Consider the following 21,966-nt stretch of genomic DNA (forward strand, 5'->3'; position numbering starts at 1 on the left):
TAATTAGCACATTTACAGAGTTTATCAGTCACTTTGGTGCATTTCTCAAATCATATTTAATATTTGCACAACAGTTAGTGCATTTTTCAAAACAATTAGTGCAAACTGCACTGCATAGTGGACAACCTGCAGAAGATATTCTTCGGAATCTTGCTCAAAACGCTTAGTTTATGCCTCAAAAGCAAATAAATGCCATTGACGTACAGGGGAGCAGCTATAGGCTCTGACCAATGATATTGAGGGATTGACCAGGTGGGGAGAGTTGGAGCAGCTCTGACCAATGATATTGAGGGATTGACCAGGTGGGGAGAGGTGGAGCATATCTGACCAATGATATTGAGGGATTGACCAGGTGGAGCAGCTCTGACCAATGATATTGAGGGATTGACCAGGTGGAGCAGCTCTGACCAATGATATTGAGGGATTGACCAGGTGGGGAGAGGTGGAGCAGCTCTGACCAATGATATTGAGGGATTGACCAGGTGGGGAGAGGTTCTGCACATATGCCCACTGCAGTGCAGATGGAGCTGGCCCACAATCAGCTCCACTCTCTCCACATCCAATCAGCTCCACTCTCTCCACATCCAATCAGCACCACTCTCTCCACATCCAATCAGCTCCACTCTCTCCCCATCCAATTAGCTCCACTCTCTCCCCATCCAATCAGCTCCACTCTCTCCCCATCCAATCAGCGCCACTCTCTCCCCATCCAATCAGCTCCACTCTCTCCACATCCAATCAGTGCGTCCACTCAGCTGGCTCCTCCACGGATTCTGATCGATGATGCGCTGGTTGAGATGGTTATGAGCACAGTGCAGCTCGACACCTCTCTGATGGTCAGCACAGTGCAGCTCGACACCTCTCTGATGGTCAGCACAGTGCAGCTCGACACCTCTCTGATGGTCAGGGCAGCACAGTGCAGCTCGACACCTCTCTGATGGTCAGCACAGTGCAGCTCGACACCTCTCTGATGGTCAGCACAGTGCAGCTCGACACCTCTCTGATGGTCAGGGCAGCACAGTGCAGCTCGACACCTCTCTGATGGTCAGGGCAGCACAGTGCAGCTCGACACCTCTCTGATGGTCAGCACAGTGCAGCTCGACACCTCTCTGATGGTCAGGGCAGCACAGTGCAGCTCTACACCTCTCTGATGGTCAGCACAGGGCAGCTCGACACCTCTCTGATGGTCAGCACAGGGCAGCTCGACACCTCTCTGATGGTCAGCACAGTGCAGCTCGACACCTCTCTGATGGTCAGCACAGTGCAGCTCGACACCTCTCTGATGGTCATGGCAGCTCGACACCTCTCTGATGGTCAGGGCAGCACAGTGCAGCTCGACACCTCTCTGATGGTCAGCACAGTGCAGCTCGACACCTCTCTGATGGTCAGGGCAGCTCGACACCTCTCTGATGGTCAGGGCAGCACAGTGCAGCTCGACACCTCTCTGATGGTCAGCACAGTGCAGCTCGACACCTCTCTGATGGTCAGGGCAGCACAGTGCAGCTCGACACCTCTCTGATGGTCAGGGCAGGGCAGCTCGACACCTCTCTGATGGTCAGGGCAGGGCAGCTCGACACCTCTCTGATGGTCAGGGCAGGGCAGCTCGACACCTCTCTGATGATCAGGGCAGCACAGTGCAGCTCGACACCTCTCTGATGGTCAGCACAGGGCAGCTCGACACCTCTCTGATGGTCAGGGCAGCACAGTGCAGCTCGACACCTCTCTGATGGTCAGCACAGTGCAGCTCGACACCTCTCTGATGGTCAGCACAGTGCAGCTCGACACCTCTCTGATGGTCAGGGCAGCACAGTGCAGCTCGACACCTCTCTGATGGTCAGCACAGTGCAGCTCGACACCTCTCTGATGGTCAGCACAGTGCAGCTCGACACCTCTCTGATGGTCAGGGCAGCACAGTGCAGCTCGACACCTCTCTGATGGTCAGGGCAGCACAGTGCAGCTCGACACCTCTCTGATGGTCAGGGCAGCACAGTGCAGCTCGACACCTCTCTGATGGTCAGCACAGTGCAGCTCGACACCTCTCTGATGGTCAGCACAGTGCAGCTCGACACCTCTCTGATGGTCAGGGCAGCACAGTGCAGCTCGACACCTCTCTGATGGTCAGCACAGTGCAGCTCGACACCTCTCTGATGGTCAGCACAGGGCAGCTCGACACCTCTCTGATGGTCAGCACAGGGCAGCTCGACACCTCTCTGATGGTCAGCACAGGGCAGCTCGACACCTCTCTGATGGTCAGGGCAGCACAGTGCAGCTCGACACCTCTCTGATGGTCAGCACAGTGCAGCTCGACACCTCTCTGATGGTCAGGGCAGCACAGTGCAGCTCGACACCTCTCTGATGGTCAGCACAGTGCAGCTCGACACCTCTCTGATGGTCAGGGCAGCACAGTGCAGCTCGACACCTCTCTGATGGTCAGCACAGTGCAGCTCGACACCTCTCTGATGGTCAGGGCAGCACCGTGCAGCTCGACACCTCTCTGATGGTCAGGGCAGCACAGTGCAGCTCGACACCTCTCTGATGATCAGGGCAGCACAGTGCAGCTCGACACCTCTCTGATGGTCAGGGCAGCACAGTGCAGCTCGACACCTCTCTGATGGTCAGGGCAGCACAGTGCAGCTCGACACCTCTCTGATGGTCAGCACAGTGCAGCTCGACACCTCTCTGATGGTCAGGGCAGCACAGTGCAGCTCGACACCTCTCTGATGGTCAGGGCAGCACAGTGCAGCTCGACACCTCTCTGATGGTCAGCACAGTGCAGCTCGACACCTCTCTGATGGTCAGCACAGTGCAGCTCGACACCTCTCTGATGGTCAGGGCAGCACAGTGCAGCTCGACACCTCTCTGATGGTCAGGGCAGGGCAGCTCGACACCTCTCTGATGGTCAGGGCAGGGCAGCTCGACACCTCTCTGATGGTCAGGGCAGGGCAGCTCGACACCTCTCTGATGATCAGGGCAGCACAGTGCAGCTCGACACCTCTCTGATGGTCAGCACAGGGCAGCTCGACACCTCTCTGATGGTCAGGGCAGCACAGTGCAGCTCGACACCTCTCTGATGGTCAGCACAGTGCAGCTCGACACCTCTCTGATGGTCAGCACAGTGCAGCTCGACACCTCTCTGATGGTCAGGGCAGCACAGTGCAGCTCGACACCTCTCTGATGGTCAGCACAGTGCAGCTCGACACCTCTCTGATGGTCAGCACAGTGCAGCTCGACACCTCTCTGATGGTCAGGGCAGCACAGTGCAGCTCGACACCTCTCTGATGGTCAGGGCAGCACAGTGCAGCTCGACACCTCTCTGATGGTCAGGGCAGCACAGTGCAGCTCGACACCTCTCTGATGGTCAGCACAGTGCAGCTCGACACCTCTCTGATGGTCAGGGCAGCACAGTGCAGCTCGACACCTCTCTGATGGTCAGCACAGTGCAGCTCGACACCTCTCTGATGGTCAGCACAGGGCAGCTCGACACCTCTCTGATGGTCAGCACAGGGCAGCTCGACACCTCTCTGATGGTCAGCACAGGGCAGCTCGACACCTCTCTGATGGTCAGGGCAGCACAGTGCAGCTCGACACCTCTCTGATGGTCAGGGCAGCTCGACACCTCTCTGATGGTCAGCACAATGCAGCTCGACACCTCTCTGATGGTCAGCACAGTGCAGCTCTACACCTCTCTGATGGTCAGCACAGTGCAGCTCGACACCTCTCTGATGGTCAGCACAGTGCAGCTCGACACCTCTCTGATGGTCAGCACAGTGCAGCTCTACACCTCTCTGATGGTCAGCACAGGGCAGCTCGACACCTCTCTGATGGTCAGCACAGTGCAGCTCTACACCTCTCTGATGGTCAGCACAGGGCAGCTCGACACCTCTCTGATGGTCAGCGCAGTGCAGCTCGACACCTCTCTGATGGTCAGCACAGTGCAGCTCGACACCTCTCTGATGGTCAGCACAGTGCAGCTCGACACCTCTCTGATGGTCAGGGCAGCACAGTGCAGCTCGACACCTCTCTGATGATCAGGGCAGCACAGTGCAGCTCGACACCTCTCTGATGGTCAGTGAAGCTCGACCCCTCTCTGATGGTCAGGGCAGCACAGTGCAGCTCGACACCTCTCTGATGGTCAGTGCAGCTCGACACCTCTCTGATGGTCAGGGCAGCACAGTGCAGCTCGACACCTCTCTGATGATCAGGGCAGTGCAGCTCGACACCTCTCTGATGGTCAGGGCAGCACAGTGCAGCTCGACACCTCTCTGATGGTCAGTGCAGCTCGACACCTCTCTGATGGTCAGGGCAGCACAGTGCAGCTCGACACCTCTCTGATGATCAGGGCAGCACAGTGCAGCTCGACACCTCTCTGATGGTCAGTGCAGCTCGACACCTCTCTGATGGTCAGGGCAGCACAGTGCAGCTCGACACCTCTCTGATGGTCAGCACAGTGCAGCTCGACACCTCTCTGATGGGCAGCACAGTGCAGCTCGACACCTCTCTGATGGTCAGGGCAGTGCAGCTCGACACCTCTCTGATGGTCAGGGCAGCACAGTGCAGCTCGACACCTCTCTGATGATCAGGGCAGTGCAGCTCGACACCTCTCTGATGGTCAGGGCAGCACAGTGCAGCTCGACACCTCTCTGATGGTCAGCACAGTGCAGCTCGACACCTCTCTGATGGTCAGGGCAGCACAGTGCAGCTCGACACCTCTCTGATGATCAGGGCAGCACAGTGCAGCTCGACACCTCTCTGATGATCAGGGCAGCACAGTGCAGCTCGACACCTCTCTGATGGTCAGGGCAGCTCGACACCTCTCTGATGGGCAGCACAGTGCAGCTCGACACCTCTCTGATGGTCAGGGCAGCACAGTGCAGCTCGACACCTCTCTGATGGTCAGGGCAGCTCGACACCTCTCTGATGGGCAGCACAGTGCAGCTCGACACCTCTCTGATGGTCAGGGCAGCTCGACACCTCTCTGATGGTCAGGGCAGCACAGTGCAGCTCGACACCTCTCTGATGATCAGGGCAGCACAGTGCAGCTCGACACCTCTCTGATGATCAGGGCAGCACAGTGCAGCTCGACACCTCTCTGATGGTCAGCACAGTGCAGCTCGACACCTCTCTGATGGTCAGGGCAGCACAGTGCAGCTCGACACCTCTCTGATGGTCAGGGCAGCTCGACACCTCTCTGATGGGCAGCACAGTGCAGCTCGACACCTCTCTGATGGTCAGGGCAGCACAGTGCAGCTAGACACCTCTCTGATGGTCAGGGCAGCACAGTGCAGCTCGACACCTCTCTGATGGTCAGGGCAGCACAGTGCAGCTCGACACCTCTCTGATGGTCAGGGCAGCTCGACACCTCTCTGATGGGCAGCACAGTGCAGCTCGACACCTCTCTGATGGTCAGGGCAGCACAGTGCAGCTAGACACCTCTCTGATGGTCAGGGCAGCACAGTGCAGCTCGACACCTCTCTGATGGTCAGCACAGTGCAGCTCGACACCTCTCTGATGGTCAGCACAGTGCAGCTCGACACCTCTCTGATGGTCAGGGCAGCACAGCAGCTCGACACCTCTCTGATGGTCAGGGCAGCACAGTGCAGCTCGACACCTCTCTGATGGTCAGCACAGTGCAGCTCGACACCTCTCTGATGGTCAGCACAGGGCAGCTCGACACCTCTCTGATGGTCAGGGCAGCACAGTGCAGCTCGACACCTCTCTGATGGTCAGCACAGTGCAGCTCGACACCTCTCTGATGGTCAGGGCAGGGCAGCTCGACACCTCTCTGATGATCAGGGCAGCACAGTGCAGCTCGACACCTCTCTGATGGTCAGCACAGGGCAGCTCGACACCTCTCTGATGGTCAGGGCAGCACAGTGCAGCTCGACACCTCTCTGATGGTCAGCACAGTGCAGCTCGACACCTCTCTGATGGTCAGCACAGTGCAGCTCGACACCTCTCTGATGGTCAGGGCAGCACAGTGCAGCTCGACACCTCTCTGATGGTCAGCACAGTGCAGCTCGACACCTCTCTGATGGTCAGCACAGTGCAGCTCGACACCTCTCTGATGGTCAGCACAGTGCAGCTCGACACCTCTCTGATGGTCAGGGCAGCACAGTGCAGCTCGACACCTCTCTGATGGTCAGGGCAGCACAGTGCAGCTCGACACCTCTCTGATGGTCAGCACAGTGCAGCTCGACACCTCTCTGATGGTCAGCACAGTGCAGCTCGACACCTCTCTGATGGTCAGGGCAGCACAGTGCAGCTCTACACCTCTCTGATGGTCAGCACAGTGCAGCTCGACACCTCTCTGATGGTCAGCACAGGGCAGCTCGACACCTCTCTGATGGTCAGCACAGGGCAGCTCGACACCTCTCTGATGGTCAGGGCAGCACAGTGCAGCTCGACACCTCTCTGATGGTCAGCACAGTGCAGCTCGACACCTCTCTGATGGTCAGGGCAGCACAGTGCAGCTCTACACCTCTCTGATGGTCAGCACAGTGCAGCTCGACACCTCTCTGATGGTCAGCACAGGGCAGCTCGACACCTCTCTGATGGTCAGCACAGGGCAGCTCGACACCTCTCTGATGGTCAGGGCAGCACAGTGCAGCTCGACACCTCTCTGATGGTCAGGGCAGCTCGACACCTCTCTGATGGTCAGCACAGTGCAGCTCGACACCTCTCTGATGGTCAGCACAGTGCAGCTCGACACCTCTCTGATGGTCAGCACAGGGCAGCTCGACACCTCTCTGATGGTCAGGGCAGCACAGTGCAGCTCGACACCTCTCTGATGGTCAGGGCAGCTCTACACCTCTCTGATGGTCAGCACAGTGCAGCTCGACACCTCTCTGATGGTCAGCACAGTGCAGCTCGACACCTCTCTGATGGTCAGCACAGTGCAGCTCTACACCTCTCTGATGGTCAGCACAGGGCAGCTCGACACCTCTCTGATGGTCTACACCTCTCTGATGGTCAGCACAGGGCAGCTCGACACCTCTCTGATGGTCAGCACAGTGCAGCTCGACACCTCTCTGATGGTCAGGGCAGTGCAGCTCGACACCTCTCTGATGGTCAGGGCAGCACAGTGCAGCTCGACACCTCTCTGATGGTCAGCACAGTGCAGCTCGACACCTCTCTGATGGTCAGGGCAGCACAGTGCAGCTCGACACCTCTCTGATGATCAGGGCAGCACAGTGCAGCTCGACACCTCTCTGATGGTCAGTGCAGCTCGACACCTCTCTGATGGTCAGGGCAGCACAGTGCAGCTCGACACCTCTCTGATGGTCAGTGCAGCTCGACACCTCTCTGATGGTCAGGGCAGCACAGTGCAGCTCGACACCTCTCTGATGATCAGGGCAGTGCAGCTCGACACCTCTCTGATGGTCAGGGCAGCACAGTGCAGCTCGACACCTCTCTGATGGTCAGTGCAGCTCGACACCTCTCTGATGGTCAGGGCAGCACAGTGCAGCTCGACACCTCTCTGATGATCAGGGCAGCACAGTGCAGCTCGACACCTCTCTGATGGTCAGGGCAGCACAGTGCAGCTCGACACCTCTCTGATGGTCAGCACAGTGCAGCTCGACACCTCTCTGATGGGCAGCACAGTGCAGCTCGACACCTCTCTGATGGTCAGGGCAGTGCAGCTCGACACCTCTCTGATGGTCAGGGCAGCACAGTGCAGCTCGACACCTCTCTGATGATCAGGGCAGTGCAGCTCGACACCTCTCTGATGGTCAGGGCAGCACAGTGCAGCTCGACACCTCTCTGATGGTCAGCACAGTGCAGCTCGACACCTCTCTGATGGTCAGGGCAGCACAGTGCAGCTCGACACCTCTCTGATGATCAGGGCAGCACAGTGCAGCTCGACACCTCTCTGATGATCAGGGCAGCACAGTGCAGCTCGACACCTCTCTGATGGTCAGGGCAGCTCGACACCTCTCTGATGGGCAGCACAGTGCAGCTCGACACCTCTCTGATGGTCAGGGCAGCACAGTGCAGCTCGACACCTCTCTGATGGTCAGGGCAGCTCGACACCTCTCTGATGGGCAGCACAGTGCAGCTCGACACCTCTCTGATGGTCAGGGCAGCTCGACACCTCTCTGATGGGCAGCACAGTGCAGCTCGACACCTCTCTGATGGTCAGTGCAGCTCGACACCTCTCTGATGGTCAGGGCAGCACAGTGCAGCTCGACACCTCTCTGATGGTCAGGGCAGCTCGACACCTCTCTGATGGGCAGCACAGTGCAGCTCGACACCTCTCTGATGGTCAGCACAGTGCAGCTCGACACCTCTCTGATGGTCAGCACAGTGCAGCTCGACACCTCTCTGATGGTCAGGGCAGCTCGACACCTCTCTGATGGTCAGGGAAGCACAGTGCAGCTCGACACCTCTCTGATGGTCAGGGCAGCACAGTGCAGCTCGACACCTCTCTGATGGTCAGCACAGTGCAGCTCGACACCTCTCTGATGGTCAGCACAGTGCAGCTCGACACCTCTCTGATGGTCAGGGCAGCACAGTGCAGCTCGACACCTCTCTGATGGTCAGTGCAGCACAGTGCAGCTCGACACCTCTCTGATGATCAGGGCAGCTCGACACCTCTCTGATGGTCAGGGCAGCTCGACACCTCTCTGATGGTCAGTGCAGCTCGACACCTCTCTGATGGTCAGGGCAGCTTGACACCTCTCTGATGGTCAGGGCAGCTTGACACCTCTCTGATGGTCAGGGCAGCTTGACACTGTCATGGCCACCTGGCTCACAGTAGCAATGACATAGGGGAGACCACACCGTTTGTAAAGTTAAATCCAAAATAATTTATTAAAGCATTAACTTATACCATGAAAACATAATTAACATAAACAAGTGTATCAAGTCAGTAAATGAGAAGCAAGAGAAAACTAATCAAAAAGTGTAGTGCAGATCAGTAAAGTGTAGACTATGTGTAATGCAAAAAGGCAAAAAGGATGAGGCTGCCGCCGGCATGGAGGCCAGAGCTAAGCCCAGTCAAACAGAGCTGTGCATGGCTGTGCATGGCAGAGAGCGAACTACTGGCAGGAGATAGTTTTTAAACAGTCCCGCCAATCAGCTACTGTCTAGACTTGATGGCCTGAACAGACAGCTCCCCCTTCAGACTGGGGGGAGAGAGACCACCAAACATTATCCCAAAAGGTGGAGTGAGCACGCGCAGCACGGCAAAGCCGGGCATGACATCACTCCCCCCACAAGACAGAGACTCTGTAAAACTAAATTCCACCCATTACACCATTTCCCATAATCAATACTAAGAAAAGAAACAAACCCAATAACAAACTAGACCCAAAATTACAACTCATTACCCTTTTTAACCAGTTAACCCGAAAGACTAATGTTCGGCTAAAGCAAACTCTCATCACCCTTCACCCACACCCTCAATACAACAGCCACCACTAGAAATGACCAAACTCCACCCCTAAACCACGCAATCCTCACCCCCCACCTCCTCCTTCCCACCCAGCAAATCCTGGCGCCTGGATAGCAATTTAAGAATGGAAAGACAGGAGACAGGAGGAAAGAACCAGAGACAGGAGAAGAGATAGCCACCCCTTAACAGTCATCAACAGCCCGCGACAAGGCATCGGCCATAACGTTCTCGGACCCCTTGATGTGCCTAATAGACAGGTTATAAGGCTGAAGAAAGAGAGCCCAGCGCATAAGGCGCTGGTTAGTGTTTTGAAGAGAAGAGAGGAAAGTAAGAGGGTTGTGATCGGAAAAGACCACCACCGGGTGTAACCCACCACCAACATAAACATCAAAATGTTGGAGTGCCCAAATAAGGGCCAGGGCTTCCTTTTCAATGGTGGAATAGTTGAATTGGTAACGATTAAATTTCCGAGAAAAATAGGAAACTGGTCTATCTATACCATTGTCATCCTTTTGTAGGAGCACGGCACCTGCCCCCACCTGGCTGGCATCTACTTGGAGCTGAAAGGGCTCCTCCAGCCTAGGAGCAGACAGGACAGGTGCAGAACTCAGGAGAGACTTGGCGTTGTCGAATGCGTGTTGACAATCAGCAGTCCAATTGAACTTAACTGAACCCTTCAGCAGGTTAGTTAGTGGGGCGACAACAGATGAAAAATTACAGCAAAAACTCCTGTAATACCCTATCCTATCATACCTAAGAAGCGCATTAATTCTTTCTTAGTGACAGGACGTGGGAATTTATCAATTGCTACGACTTTCGCTCTCACTGGCCGAACGTTCCCCTGTCCAACCACCTTTCCCAGATACACCACTGTAGCCTGAGCAAACTCACACTTTGCTAAGTTTACAGTGAGGTTTGCAGCCGCAAACCGCTCAAATAATGAACGTATCCGGGCCAGGTGGATTGTCCAAGTGTCTGAAAAGCAGACCACATCATCAATATACACAGCGCACCCCTCCAGTCCCGCAACGACTCGATTCATGAGTCGCTGGAAACTGGAGGGGGCGTTGCGCAACCCAAAAGCCATTCTCGTATAAGAGTAGAGTCCCGACGGTGTAATAAAGGCAGAGATCTCTTGTGCCCTGGGAGTAAGAGGAACCTGGTAATAACCCTTCAGTAAATCGAATTTGCTCACATAACGAGCTGCACCTACCTGATCAACACAATCTTCCATCCTAGGCAGTGGATACGAATCTGGTTTTGTTACACCGTTTACTTTTCTATAATCCGTACAAAATCTGTATGTATGATCAGATTACTTGACCAACAAGCAGGGTGAAGCCCAGCTAGAGTAAGAATGTACAGGAAGACCATTGTCCAGAAGATATTGGACACTATCCTCAAGACTTTTACGCTTATCAGCAGCAGTGCGGTAAAACCTCTGACGGATTGGTTTTGCATCACCTACTTCAATGTCATGTTCGATCAATGTTGTGCAGGTCGGAGTATCTGAAAACAGACAAGGAAATTCCAGGACTAAAGCTTTTAATTCTACTTGCTGTTGTAAATCCAAATGACCCAAAACTCCCTCTAATTTGGCCAATGAATCTGAATTATTGAGACGGGCATGCAGGATGGAATCATCAGGGCCCTGCACATCATCCTCCGACGCTGGAGAGGCTACAGACATGCTTGCCACGACCAAGACAGACGATTCACCCTTACAACTAGGCGACTGTGATGACGCATAATATGGCTTCAGTAAATTGATATGACATAATTGTGTTGCCTGCCTACGGTCAGGCGTAGCAACCACATAATTGGTCTCGGACACTTGACGAACCACACTGTAGGGACCTGAATACTTTGCACCAAAAGGGGAACCAGGTATAGGCAACAACGCCACCACCTGATCCCCTGGGCTAAAGACACGAGCTTCTGCTTTACGGTCATAATTTCGTTTCATTTTTCCTTGGGCGTCAGTCAAATTTTCGGTTGCCATTTTACATGCCAAAAGCAACCTACGTCGGAAACCATACACATAACTGGACAAACTCTTGGGTGGTTCAGATGAATCAAAACCACTCGATAACACAGACAATGGGGTACGAACCTTGTGACCGAATACCAATTCATTAGGACTAAAACCTGTGCTTTCTTGCACCACCGCTCTAGCCGCTAACAAAAGCCATGGTAGACCATCCTCCCAATCCCGTTTCATCTCTATGCAGTACGCACGCAATAGAGATTTAAGAGTGCCGTGGAAACGCTCCAAAACCCCTTGACTTTGCGCATGATAAGCGCTACTCAAGTTGTGCTGGATACGCAGCTGTTTCAAGGCTGCTGCGAATGTTTTTGATGTAAAATTAGAACCCCGATCACTTTGAATGATTCTGGGAAGACCAAAGATTGAAATAAACTGCGACAATGATTTCACCACAGACCTTGTAGTTATGGTCCTTAAAGCATATGCAGCAGGATAGCGGGTCGCCTGGCACATGATTGTAAACAAATAAACAGAGCCCGATTTTGACTGGGGTAAGGGGCCCACACAATCAATGATCAAATGCTCGAAAGGCTTACCAACAGATGGAATGGGCTTTAAAGGTGCAGGCTTAATAACAGCATTTTGCTTACCTGCCACCTGACAGACATGACAAGTTTGAACAAACTGTGCAACATCCCTCTTTATCCGTGGCCAGTAGCAATGTTTCAACAATTGATTGTATGTTTTCTTTACCCCAAAATGACCCGCTGATTCCCCATGAGCTGTTTTTAATGCCACTTCACGAAACTTTTCTGGCATCACCACCTGCAAAATCTGCTCTCTCACAGCAGTTCCGGCAGTAGGTGACCACCTTCTTAACAACAAGCCATCCTCCACAAAATAACAGCGACCCAAATCATCATCTGCAGCCAAGTCAAAATATTTCTGTAAGCTCTGATCACTCTTTTGAGCCTCAGCAATGTCAGATCGAGATAAAGGTACTGGTAACTGTGGAATAAATACCTGAGCAGACGTGTTCCTAGATACATCAGACGAGTTAGCATCTTGTTTCTTCGCCATAGCGCGCGTCACAGCGCATGCTGTAAAAACATCTGGAAAATCTTTTTGACACCTATCTGACTCATCCAACAAAGAAGCTCCAGTCTTAACCACGGGAGGTGGTGAGACCTGATCCGGAAAAACACAGTCATGAGCAAAGTTATTACCCACAATCAGATCAATTCCCTCTATAGGTAAGGAAGGACGCACCGCAATGGTCACTTCCCCATTCACAAAACCAGAGAACAACTGAATTTTGTGCAGCGGCACTGGAAATGACTGGAGACCAATTCCCCGTATTAACACACAATTTCCTGTATCAGATTCAGACGAGAAAGGCAAGACAGATTGACAAATGAAACTTTCTGATGCACCCGTATCACGTAGAATTTTCACTGGAACGCGATGAGCGTCTCCAATTAATGCCACAAAACCCTCCGTGACAAAAGGTGCATAATCTGTTATACTAGATACAGGAGATTCAAGCTCATCACATTGTACCTCACTCAAACCTTTAGCAATTGACACTGTACATTGTGCACGATCCAATGTTCTTGCTGGAGTTGTCTTAGCTTTACTCCCTGAGCGCACGGCAGGAACAGATGAGGCGCAGAGGCCGACTTTTCCTCCATCAGCCTTCCCCCTATTACGCTCCAATAATGGGCAATTTTTTTTCCAATGATTTTTCCCAAAACAGTAGTTGCAGTCTGTTTTCAGATCAAAATCCGATGGTTTACCATGTGCAACTGCATTGGAAAACACAGATGTGTCCATATTAACACGACTATAGCGACGTTCTTTATAGTTACTGTTAGAACGCGGACTAAAATCACGAGCTGGCGCTTTGTGTATGAGAGAATAATTATCAGCAAGAACAGCAGCATCTGCTGCTGTTTTGACGTGATGTTCGCTAACGTAGGTGGCTATGCGATCAGGCAAAGTGTTCCTAAGTTGTTCTAATATCATAAGATCACACAACTCATCAAAAGAATCGACCTCTTCAGCTGTAAGCCAACGATGAAAGAAGCTGGTTAAGTCCCTAGCCCATTCAGCAAATGTTTGCTTATCTGACTTTTTCCATGATCGAAAACGCTGTCTATAGGGTCATTCCGTGTCAAATCACCCAGTGGCTGGCAGGTCACCCTCTCCCAAAAAATCTGAAAAAACTCACAGGTGTTTGTAGACCAAACCTATGCATAAATCTTAAATAGTATATCTGTATCACTAATGGTTCCAAAACTACAGCCCTTTGAAGTTTCAAGTCATTTTAAGCATTGTGGTGAACAATCCTTTTTGTTCAACTTCCAACATTATTGGCTCTTTTGGTATTTCACACACATTAGTGAAACTATGTGAATAGAAGTACATTTTCCTGTTGAATTTAACAATCCAATCAAATCAGGTGTATCTTGTGTAATTCCCCCTCTGCAAAGCTCTGAAAATGGCTATAAATTCATTATGTGAAAAAACATCACCACCTTTGAGGGCTTCTCATTCAAAAAGTATGTGATACAAATTCATCAGATTTTTTTTCCCACTCATGTATGGATTATAAGGTCATGTCCATGCAGTAACTTTGGTTGTTAACATTATCACATTGTCAGAGCATTGTTATTAAATTGGGCTTGATTTTCAAAAAGCCCGTTTTCATCTTCTCATTTCACCTCGTGGACAGTTAACAGGATTTTTTTTTAATTTTACCATATATCATTCTGTATGTGAGGATCGTTTGCCCAAAATTTGGGCTTGTTGCTGAGTTTCTTCATTGAGATAAGATTTTTTACAAATATTGTCTATAAATCCACTGAATTTGTACTTTATCTGCTGTACCACTTTGCACCACATGTGGTGCTCTTTTAATACAATGGAAGTCAATGGAAGAGAGTCACTTGTTTGCTGCACATATCCAATCTAAACCCACAGTTTATGGTTCATATTGTTCAAGTAAAAAGGGGTTTCTAAAATTCAGTGCATTGTCAGATGCATAAAAATCAATACTAACGATTTACCATCTTTTTACAAATGCCTCTTGGATCCACGAGTCCTCAAACCTTGTTATGAATACTTGTGATGAAAACACACATGGTCATCTTCATTTCATTCAAGTGAAATACCTTGATGAACTGAATTTTAGAAACCCATTGTTTCTTGAATATGTTCCTTTATGACATTCATTTTCCAACTTCTTTCCCAGATCACATGGAGACAAAGCACTGATCTCCATCTTGATGCTCTTTGTCTGTGTATCACAGAGGACTGCATCCCAAGCATATGACGATGGATATAGACTTTGCCTAACCAGCTGGCTAGTAATTATTAAAGTACTCACATAGGCACTGATAGGTTGAAGCTGGTGTAGAAAACTCGTTACAAAGATGGTAATTATGCTAAATCCTCTTGCTGCATGTATGATGACCACTCAGTCTTATGTGTAATTTACTTGATCAGTTTAATTTCTCTAGATAAGATTTATGTATGAGTAGTATGTTGTTCATGTTGCAATAATTATTTGGAGAAATTCAACTATGAACCATAAACTGTGTGTTTAGATTGGATATGTGCAGCAAACAAGTGACTCTCTTACTCTTCCATTGACTTCCATTGTATTAAAAGCGCACCACATGTGGTGTAAAGTGGTACTGCAGATCCAGTACAAATTCAGTGGATTTATAGACAATATTTTTAAAAAATCTTATCTCAATGAAGAAACTCAGCAACAAGCCCAAATTTTGGGCAAATGATCCTCACATACAGAATGATATATGGTAAATTTAAAAAAAATCCTGTTAACTGTCCACGTGGTGAAATGAGAAGATGAAAACAGGCTTTTTGAAAATCAGGCCCAATTTTAAAAAAATGCTCTGAAAATATGAAAATGATAACAACCAAAGTTAATGCATGGACAGGACCTTATAATACATATATGTGTAGGAAAAAAATCTGATGAATGTGTGTCACATACTTTCTGAATGAGAAGCCCTCAAAAGTGATGATGTCTTTTCACATTATGAATTTATAGCCATTTTCAGAGCTTTGCAGAGGGAAAAGTACACAAGATACGTCTGATCCGATTGGATTTTTTAATTCAACAGGAAAATGTACTTCTATTCACATAGTTTCACTAATGTGTGTGAAATACCAAAAGAGCCAATAATGCTGGAAGTTGAACAAAAAGGATTGTTCACCACAATGCTTAAAATGACTTGAAGTTTCAAAGGGCTGTAGATTTGCAACGATTAGTTATCCAGATATACTATTTAAGATCTATGCATGGATTTGGTCTACAAACACCTGTGATTTTTTTCAGATTTTTTCGGAGAGGGTCACCTGCCAAATTGTGCTGAAATTGGGTGATTTCACACGGAATGACCCTATAAGCTTCGGGAATTAACTCATAACACTTTAACACCGCTGCCTTGACGCATCGATACATCTTCTTTTCAGAGGACGATAAAGCAACAAATGCCTTCTGAGCACGGCCAATTAACGCAGTTTGTAATAACACAATTTTATCTTCATCACTCCAATTTTGCTCAGTAGCAATATTCTCAAATAACGAAAAAAACACATCTGGATCATGCTCATTAAACTTAGGCAGGAACTTGATCATACCGGCCAGGCCAGACTGTTGCGATCTACCAAGTTTGCCTTCAGCTACTAATTGCAGCCTAGTGCGTTCAATTTCACGATCCTGCTCTAAATTTTTAAGCCTTTCCCATTCCAATTCGCGATCTTTGTCTTTCTGTGCAGCCTCTAATCTTTTACGGTCCAATTCATTATCTAGCCTTTTTTGAGCCAATTCATCATCTATTTTTTTCCTTGCCAATTCTTGTTCTAATTCCAGAGTCTTTTGTTTCACTTGCAAATCATGTTGCAGTTTTAACAATTCGACTTGTTGTTCAAACGTTAATACACTGGATTTTGGCTGTGTGCCTACATTCAAACTCGGAGTGGGCTCACTATCAAGAGTGAGCTCACTATCTGAACCCGACGCTGCCTGACCGCTGCGCTCCGGCAATTTCTCGTCAGGTAACACGTTCTTGTCAACCAAGCACGCACGAATGAAGTCAAGCAGCTGATGCTTCTTAGCTCCCTTTGGCAATGTCAATTCAATTGCATAGTGCTTGGCCACACTCTGCAATTGTTTGACATTTAACACCGCAAGCAAGGCCACTGAAGTATGGGGCGCCAAGTGTAACATGCCTTATTTCGTGGACAAAATGACTTTCGTGTGACGAAATACATATATGCATTACGAAACCATGTTACATCGTAACGCCTTTTGTCCACGGAATGCACAAATTGGTTTGCATTGTGTCCACGAAACACTGAAGAGAGCACATCATTTCGTGGACGAAATTGACTGGTGGCCTTTTCCTTTCGTGGACATAATGCTGAATGCAGTATTCACTGTCGTAGACGAAATGTTTGGTCAAAAGTAATTCTGTCTACGTAAATACGGAATGCACCTACACGCATCATTATGTGCATCCTATTTCAATTTCGTCCACATAATTATTGTGTTGTGTTACAGAAGGCATTCCGTCCACGCAATAGTAACTTAACAACTTACGAAATGCATTCAGTGACATATGCTTTCATTCTGTGGACGAAATGCATAAAAGAATCACGAAATCAGTTTTGTGACCTGCTACAATACATTTCGTGAGTCAGCAGTTTACGAAATCAATTATGTGTCACGATAATTTCATTACGTGGACGAAATGCATAACAGAATCACGAAATCAGTTTTGTGAGCTGCTACAATACATTTCGTGAGTCAGCAGTTTACAAAATGAATTATGTGTCACGATAATTTCATTACGTGGACGAAAGGCATAACAGAATCACGAAATCAGTTTTGTGACATGCTACAATACATTTCGTGAGTCAGCAGTTTACGGAATGAATTATGTGTCACGATACTTTCATTACGTGGACGAAATGCATAAGAGAATCACGAAATCAGTTTTGTGACCTGCTACAGTACATTTCGTGAGTCAGCAGTTTACGTAATGAATTATGTGTCACGATAATTTCATTACGTGGGCGAAATGCATAACAGAATCACGAAATCAGTTTTGTGACCTGCTACAATACATTTCGTGAGTCAGCAGTTTACGGAATGAATTATGTGTCACGTAATTAGTAACTTGATAACTTACGAAATGCATTCAGTGGACGAAATGCTTTACTGAATCACGACATTAGTTTCATGACCTGCTGCAATACATTTCGTGAATCAGCAATTTACGGAATTAATTATTTGTCACGTAATAGTAATTTGGTAACTTACGAAATGCATTCAGTGACATTGCTTGCATTTCGTGGACGAAAGGCTTTTTATAGAATCACAAAATCAGTTTCGTTACTTTGTGACCCAAGAAATTCAACTTCGCATTGGCATATTTTCAATGACCAGTAGGTGGCACTGTGACACAAAGGACGGTCCGTGTAACAGAATTCACATTAAATATATAAAAATACCGGTAGGCTTAAAAATCCGTTATCCATTCTTTAGGACGGCACAGTAAATGGGTTATTGTTGCTTATTTTGATTTTTCAATTGAGCACAGTTACGGTTTTCTGTTCAGAAGTTAAAAATTGAAATGATGCGTCAATTTTCTAATTTTCCTTTTTTGTGCTTGTGGTTGGAGTGAACCACGAGCCGGGGGGAGAACACCATCTAGCTAAGCCAGGCTTGATGGTGGAGCGCCGCCTGAAGTTGAAGACTTTACTGGATTGCATATGTTACAAATAAACACGTGAACTATTTCTTAGGAAATTGAACTACCGGTATTAATTATGTAATTGCTGTATAATTTAGGCTATTATTGTGAACGCATCAAAGGTCATAGTTCACCCATTGGCGCCAAATATTTTACTATATAGGTGGGGTGCGCGCTATTTCATTACCAGGTAGCAGCTAGTAAAAATATAGTGTGGCATGACAAGCCATGTTGCTCCCAACATCGCTATCCAGCAAGTCATTGCTAACCTCAATGTCTTGCTGGAGTCATTGTCCAGCAGTGGCGTTGCCGCAAGTGGTGGTGACGTTACTACAGACCCATCGCCCGCACCATTATCTCCATTGGGTCGGCAGCTGCGGAATGACGACGTTAACGTTAACGTTAATCCCGGACCCAGTGGTCAGCATGCTATGGTAAGTTACACTTTTGTTGCAATCAAATGTAATAGTGCTGTGTTGTATTTTAGTTATTTGGATAAGTATAACAATATATTAACAATAGAACCACAAGAACAAATGAATGTATTTAAAATGGATTTTTACATCAAAGTTTAGACGCACAATAACGTTATTTATTTTAGGCTAGCAGCTAACACTCCTCTAAGTTAACGTTGCACAACTCATTAGAGACCACATAGTCTGGAATTGTATTTGTGAATAATAATAGGCTAATAATAGCAATTACAAAAAAAGCTGCATTGCATACACTTGGGGGGAAATTAAAGTACAAATGTAAAGGCCCATTCACACCAAGAACGATAACGATAACTATAAATAAATATCGTTCTTGTTGATATGAATGACGACGTTCACACAAACTATAATGATAACGACATGAAGAACGATATCGTTGGGGATCACTTTCAGAGGGATTTTCACAACGATAAAATGCTAATAGCCAATCAGAACCCATCGAATTTTAGCCTCGCATTCATTAACACAAGGAGAGACTTTGTTTATCGTTGTTCAGTGTGAACGCTTTTATCGTTATGGATATAGTTATCATTATCGTTATCATCGTTCTTGGTGTGAATGGGCCTTAAGTTCGGTGTGATATTGACCTAAAGTGTGTTGAAACATGATACCGAGTGTGAACTTTCGTCTCATAGCTCATCTCGGCTTGTCCCCTGCACTCCGAAATCTGGCGCTAGATAGCCGATGCTACCAAAAGGTTTTAGATGGGGCTGCCTCCTGCATCGGACTAGCCATGCAAATAAATCACTGTTTTACACAATTTACGAGGCTCAAAGTAGCTCCACACTTCATTGGTAGACTTACGACTGAAAAAGCACTGGTAACGTTAGTTTATTTACAAGACAATTTATACAGAAAGTACTTTCAGGAAGTTTACCTTTCACCGTTATCTTGAATTTAGTAACGATAAGTCTAGCGACAAGTATGAATGAACAGGTATGATAAGGGATCAAATTCCAAAATGCATGGATTCCAGTTGCTTCCAGTAGCAGCAACCAACTTTTCTGCCTTTATTGAAGTCAGAGCTACCTATTAAGCTTAATAAAACGAATCACAGTAAACAACATGTACACAATTAAATTCTACCTTGCATGTTTTAACACTAACGTAAATGTGCAAAAATACTGTTTTTCCACAGAGACTTCCTACATTGCCATCAATATTTGGTGGCAGGGGGTCAAACTTGGGTAATGTTAGGAGAAGGAGGACCCCGGCAGGAAGGGAACGGGTTGTCTCCAAAGACGTAATTTGCCTTCCAAAAAACTTGTCAGTCAATGGCAAATGGAAAGTGCCCAGAGGAGAAGAACGAGAAAGGCTGTCTCTACTAGGTTTGATTGGGAAAATGCACTTAAATTCCACATGGTCCCCAGGGGAGGTCATTGCTGAGATCAGATCCCTTTTCGAAGACAAATTTGATCATATAGATGAAGTTGAATTTACATTTCTTCAGGTAAGAACATTACACTTTCTTTGACCAAAAGATACAAGGTGTGATTTTGGCAGCATCTTATTTAAAGATTTATAGATCAGAAAATAACACTGGTTTATTTAATTTCACTTCACCAAAGACATTTCACTTCACCGCGGAGGTCTTGCCTATTTCTGAGTCTCTACCTTGACGTAGCTTCCCACTACCTATATCGCCACCAAACTCGGACCCACAGTCTTTATTGGATAGATAGATAGATACTTTATTGATCCTCAAGGGGAAATTCATTGTGTTTCAATTTACAGTCTGCATTTTTTCCTGTAGTGTCTACCAGGTGCACGTTTCCTAATGATTCCCCGAACCACCTCCAGTTTTGTGTGGAATGGGAAAGAAGTCCTCAGTCTCTGTGGTCAAGGGGGACTCTATGTTTCAACAGAAAGCGATATGCGAGTAGTTGAGGTACATGAATCCAAATTCTTCATAAATTGGCTGTTGTTATGCCATCTCTGTAAAGTGGACTTACTTGCTTTTATATATATTTTATATATATATATATATATATATATATATATATGTGTGTGTGTGTATGTATGTATATATGTATTTTTTTTTTTTTTGATGAAGATTGAACTGCCAGATGACACCAGCACAGGCAGCATTTCTCCTCCAAGAACACGACGCAGAGGTACATAATTAACAATATTGACATTGTAATACATAATTTGTGGTTAGCAATTCTAGTTGAAAATTGTGTGTATGCGTGCAAGGTACCACAAAATGCATTAAAGGTGCAGTCAGCGATTTCAAGGCCATAACATTTTTGTTACATTCAGCATTCATCTCCTCACGACCGCTAGCTCTCTGGGAATACTGAAGGTAGGGGTAAGCAACCCTTCTGGCATGTTTGATTTGCTTTTTGGTTAAAATATAACATACGTTCTTTTTTTTGCACAAAAGCGTCTGATAATACATTTAAATAAAAACAAACAAATGCAACTTCCTGCGAAATCTCAGACTGCACCTTTCAGGCTAAATGTATTTTGAGATTGCTGAGCCAAACTCAACATGACATTGATGTAAGCAGAATTCTGACTATGGTTTCATTAAACCTGTCATTGGCCTTTACAATACACAAGCACTGTTTTTAAACATATTTGCTACTTGCATTGTACCCCCAATGTTCCATTTGTAATTTTTTTTAAACATTTTTAAATGTCCTTACACAGTGGAGGTGACACCAACTGAAGACCTGACTGCAATAGAACCACAAGAAGTGGTTCCCCTGCAAAGACAAAACAATTCCATTCAGTTTGCTGATTTTGTGTAAGTGTTTTTTTTTTTCATAATACATACCTGCAAACTAGTCACCTTTCGGCGAAAATCGCTGTTTTTGAATCAAAATATGTCATTCACGTGAATCGTGTAGATCCGAAGAGGGGGATCAACTTCCCATAGTCTGGAGTGAGACTATCGTCGATTTCATGCGAGATTTATAGACAAGTGATTGGCCTCTCTGTGCTATTTCTGAAGACCTACCTATCAGTTGTTTCTGAGGGCGGGCTTTCTCTCACTTTCTGTTATGCATAGCCTGCCTGCTATGGCTATGGCCTGCAGCACCGATATGACCAAGAAAAAAAGACAAAAATGAGAGCTAACAAACACGGGCCACATGCTACACTCTCTCTGACTATAAACTCAAGGTAAAATATCATATTGTTAGGATACTTTTCTCTTGCCCTCGGTGGGTTAAATGAAAGACTTGCTGAGGTGAGGTTAACAAGTGTTTACTCGCAAATTCACGTTCCCGCAGCTGGCCGTTTTGAATTGCTTTGCGAAACAAAACGACTCTACACTGAGTGCGATTGTGAACTTAG

The sequence above is a fragment of the Alosa pseudoharengus genome, unplaced genomic scaffold, assembly GCF_046254945.1.
Source record: "Alosa pseudoharengus isolate Yale_2024_CS ecotype anadromous, Long Island Sound unplaced genomic scaffold, YU_APseudo_1.1 YU_APseudo_1.1_scf_1, whole genome shotgun sequence".
NCBI classification, from domain to species: Eukaryota; Metazoa; Chordata; class Actinopteri; order Clupeiformes; family Clupeidae; genus Alosa; species Alosa pseudoharengus.